Below are 4,635 nucleotides of genomic sequence, written 5' to 3'. Positions count from 1 at the left end.
GGAGGCTTGGTGCACCCCTGCCCCTGAAGCCCCATGGCCCTGGCAAGGTACAGGGACTGGGAGGGAAGACTCGACCAGAGGCCATCCTGGCTCCATGGCTGCCGCAGGATCACTCCAACCCCCACCCGGCAGTGTCTGTCTAGAACCAGGAAGAAAACCTTTTCACTTGATTGTCCTTTTAAAGATGGTTGCTCAGCATGGAAACAGAAATTATCCGATATAAAACTGGAGCCATTCACAGCTGAAAATGATCCAGAAGTTATCAAACTACAGTGACCACAAAGAGAGGAACTTGTGTCCCCAGGCAGGCCTCCTGTGTGTGGGTGCAGCTGGGGCCCTGGAAATGCCCATTTGGGCAGGGCTGGACTCCATAGTCTCCCTCCATGGGACAGAAGTAGGAACCGGCTCTCACAGCTCTGCTCAGGACAGCACCCCCTGTTGGAGATGGGGATAGCCCCTCATGAGTCCCAGATGTCTTGGTGATTCTTGGGCATGGCCTGAATCTCAGCTTCTTCATGAAGGGCAGGGAGAGCAGCCCAGCCACCATAGGTCCCACAGGTCCTCCAAGGGACAGCCCAGCCACTGTGGGTCCCATAGGTCCCACGTGGATAGCACCTTGGTGGGCTTGTGGTCCAGCAGGTACCTGTTCAAGTGGCTCTGTCATGCCACACAACCTTGATCCCATTGGCCAGGTCAATTCCCATCACCGGGTGACAGGCCAAGGTCAGTCAGTGAACCTCCACCACCAGCCCCCCAAAAAAGGCCCCCATGTAGTAAACGTCGCCCTGATCCCTGGGGATGTGGGCCTGGAACCGTGGCTGGTGCTGGTAGCTGAAGACTTCATGGGACACCCAGTAGAAACTGGGGTACAGGGTGCCAAATGGGGGGCAGGATCTCCATGCCCACATGGTTGCAGAACTTCATGTCTACATCCACACACACCAGGTCGTCCAACTCATGGAGGAAGTGCTGCTCACAGAAGCAGCTGATAATCACTATGTGCTGCATGGACACATCCTGCCAGTATGGGGTGCCAGAGACCTCGAGGACCACCACCCTCCAGCCCTCCCATGGGGGCACAAGGGCCTGGAAGCCCGCTGGTCAGTGATGACTTGGTAGATGAAACTGTGTCCCACCATGATGGGCTTCTCTGTCCTCTGCAGGGACAGCTCTAAGAAGACCACCTATCTAAGGGATGAGGGACAAGGTGGGAGGAGGGTCACTGTCAGAGGCTGGCAGCAGGACCCCAGAGCTGGGAGCCATGGATGTGTGCACCTTGCTCACAGGGCAGGCCCTGGGCTGCTTTAAGCTACAGCCACTCTCCAGCCTGTCCTGAGCAAGTCTGCTTATGGGGCCTCCCCACCTTCTGCTCCCAGAAATGGGGGCCATCAGCACCCCAACATACAAAGAGGAGTCTGAGGATTCAGAGATGGGAAACCAACCCAACAGTCAGCACGCTGGAGCCAGGAAGGCTCTCCCCTGTGCCGAGCTCCCAGGCAAACCCTGCAGGTGCCCTTCCCTAGGCCAACACTTTCCCCACCTGCCAAGAGTGGAGCACATTTGGGCCCTGCTTTCTATGGCCTACATACTGGCTAGAATCAGCAGGGATGGTCTCCTGCCCCACTTTGCTTTGAGGGGGCTGTCGCTGGCCTCCACAGAGCTGTACTCCCTTGAAGGCTACTGGGCCTCTTGCTGACAAGGTCCATCAGTCAACCACTGCTATTCCTAGGAGTGGTCACCCTTGAACTCCCCCAGATCAGGAATCAGGTCCAACCCATGGGCAGGGAAGGGGAAAGAGGAAGGTTGGAAGAAGAGGGGGCTTACTAAGGTCCCAGCCATGATTCCAGGTCCAGGTCTACATCTCCCAGGCTCCAAGAAGTTGGAAGTCTTGTCTCTCTGAGGGGACTACCTGTGGGGACAGCAGCTCCCCCATTGTCATCAAGGGTGGTGAGCCCCTTTGAGATGGATTTTTGTTAAGGTTTTATTTATTTGTTTGACAGAGAGAGAGAGACAGCTAGAGAGGGAACACAGGTTGGGGGAGTGGGAGATGGAAAATCATGCTCCCCACTGAGCAGGGAGCCCAATGTGGCAGGGTTCGATCCCAGGACCCTGGGATCATGACCAGACCCAAAGGCAGATGCTTAATGACTAAGCCACCCAGGTGCCCTGGGACTAATTTTTTTCACACAGGCACTAAGGCTACTTCCCAGTGCCTGCCGAATACCCAGCAGCTTAGTAAATCACTCACACAGGGAAAGTGGGCAGTACATTTAAACAGGGGATAAGGCCACACACAGCCGACAGACATGAGTCAGCTCACTGGGGGGGGCAAGTCCAGGTCCAGCCAACAGGGGAACAAGCTAGACATGAAGCAGGGGGAGAGAAGAATGCTCCTGGCAGAGGGCAGAGAGAATGTAAAGGCCAGGAGTCAGGCCCGAGGCACATGTGGGACAACCACACACCTGGGAGCCCCACAGGGGTGGCAAGGATATGGTGGGAGAGGAAAGGCTAGAGAAGCTGGGGAGCAGATCACAGAGAGGCTCAAAGGTTATGTTCTGAAAAGATCAATCTGCTAGTTACTGGAGAAGAATGGACTCTGTACAGCGGAGGACAGGGAGACCTTAAACCTAAGCCCTAACCCTAACCCCACACTAACCCTAATCAAACACTGTGCTCAATTTTGAGGACTGACAGCTCTACTCTGAAATCATGAACAAGCCCATCATGCTGGCTTTCACTCCTTGCTCAGTATTGCACTGAAAGTTCTACCCAGAACAATAAGGCAAGAAATAAGGAACCCACATGTGAAAGGAAACAGTAGAACTAGGTCTATTCAGAGACCAGAGATGGCATCATCGTATATAGAGAGCTCCCTAAAGAATCAACAAAAAAATGATCACAGCCAGTTCCCTAATTCTGCAAAGTTACAGGACAAAATATCAACACACCAAAATCTCTCATACCTGTATACACTAACAATGAATCATCCAAAAAGGAATTTAAGAAAACAATTCCATTGGGGCGCCTGGGTGGCTCAGTGGGTTAAGCCGCTGCCTTCGGCTCAGGTCATGATCTCAGGGTCCTGGGATGGAGCCCCACGTCGGGCTCTCTGCTCAGCAGGGAGCCTGCTTCCTCCTCTCTCTCTGCCTGCCTCTCTGCCTACTTGTGATTTCTCTCTGTCAGATAAATAAATAAAATCTTTAAAAAAAAAAGAAAGAAAACAATTCCATTTTAGGGAATATCAACATGGACAAAATACTTAGGAATAGGTGAAATCAAGGTATACATCTTGTACACCAAAAATTACAAAACATTGCTGAAAGAAAGTAAGGGAAACCTAAATAAATCTGAGGACACCCCATGGTGATAAAAAGACATACTATCGATAAGATGGCAACAGTAACAAAGCAATGTAGAAATTCAATATGTTCCCAAGAAATTTCACAAAGACCTTTGGGAAGAAATGCACAAGCTAATCATAACAGTCACATGGAATTTTAAGGGACCACAAGTTAGCCAAAATCACCTTGAAAAAGAAAATCAAAAGTGAAAGGTCATATTCCAAAGTTCAAATCTTAATAGTAAGCAACAGTATATAAAACATTGTGATACTGTTGTAAAGGTATGCATACAACCTGAAACAAATAATAAATTATATGTCAATTAATTGGTCTTAAATTTACAAAAAAATAACATTATTTTAAAAGGATGCATACAGATCAGTGGGATTTAACTGAGAGCCCAGAAATAAGCCCCTTTATCTATAGTCCACTGAAATTTAACAAGAGTGGACAACATTACACTGGGGAAACAGAATGATCTTTTCAACAAAGGGTGCTAGACAATTGACTATCCATGTACAGAGGAATGGAACTGGACCCTTACCTCACACCACATATACACATTAATTCAAAATAAGTTAAAGGCTTAAATGTATGAGGTAAAATTATAAACACTAGAAGAAACAAATGGGGATAAATCTTCATAACCTTGGACTTGGCAATGCTTTTAAATCTGACACCAAAGCATAAGAAGGGAAAGAAAAAATAGATAAAATAATATCCTCAAAATTAAGTATCTGTCCCGGGTTCCTGGGTGGCTCCATTGGTTAACTGTCCAACTCCTAATTTTGGCTCACATCATGATCTCAAGGTCATGAGATTGAGCCCCATTCAGGCTCCACATTGAGTGTGGGGCCTGCTTAAGATTCTCTTTCCTTCTCCCTCTGCCCCTATCCACTGGCATACTCTCTCTCACTCACTCTTAAAAAAAGAAATGTAAAAAATTTAAAGATATTTGTACATCAGAAGATACTATGCAGAAAGTGTAAAGACAGCCCCCAGAATGGAAGGAAATATTTGTACATTATTGATCTAATAAATGTCTGTTGCCCAGAATGTGTAAAGAGCTTTTACAACTCAACAAAAAGACAACCCCATTTTTAAAACGGACAAAGGACTTGGATAGACCCTCCTCCAGAGAAATCATACAAATGAGGAAAAGCACATGACTAGATGTTAAACATCATTAGTCTTTATGGAAATGAAGATTTAAACCAGTTAGATGTCCCTTTATACATGTAGCATCGCTATGATCAAGAAAACGAAAAATAACAAAAGGATGTTGAGAGACTGA

General features: G+C 47.9%; 1 pseudogene; it reads right to left on the bottom strand.

Annotated features, from left to right (window-relative positions):
• Window positions 1-458: 458 nt before the first annotated feature.
• On the bottom strand, window positions 459-1,933 carry LOC125101575 (histo-blood group ABO system transferase-like; annotated as a pseudogene).
• Window positions 1,934-4,635: the final 2,702 nt, after the last annotated feature.

The sequence above is a fragment of the Lutra lutra genome, chromosome 6 (assembly GCF_902655055.1).
Source record: "Lutra lutra chromosome 6, mLutLut1.2, whole genome shotgun sequence".
NCBI classification, from domain to species: domain Eukaryota; kingdom Metazoa; phylum Chordata; class Mammalia; order Carnivora; family Mustelidae; genus Lutra; species Lutra lutra.
The sequence above is the reverse complement of the archived record's forward strand: the minus strand, read 5'-3'. Positions and strand labels throughout refer to the sequence as shown.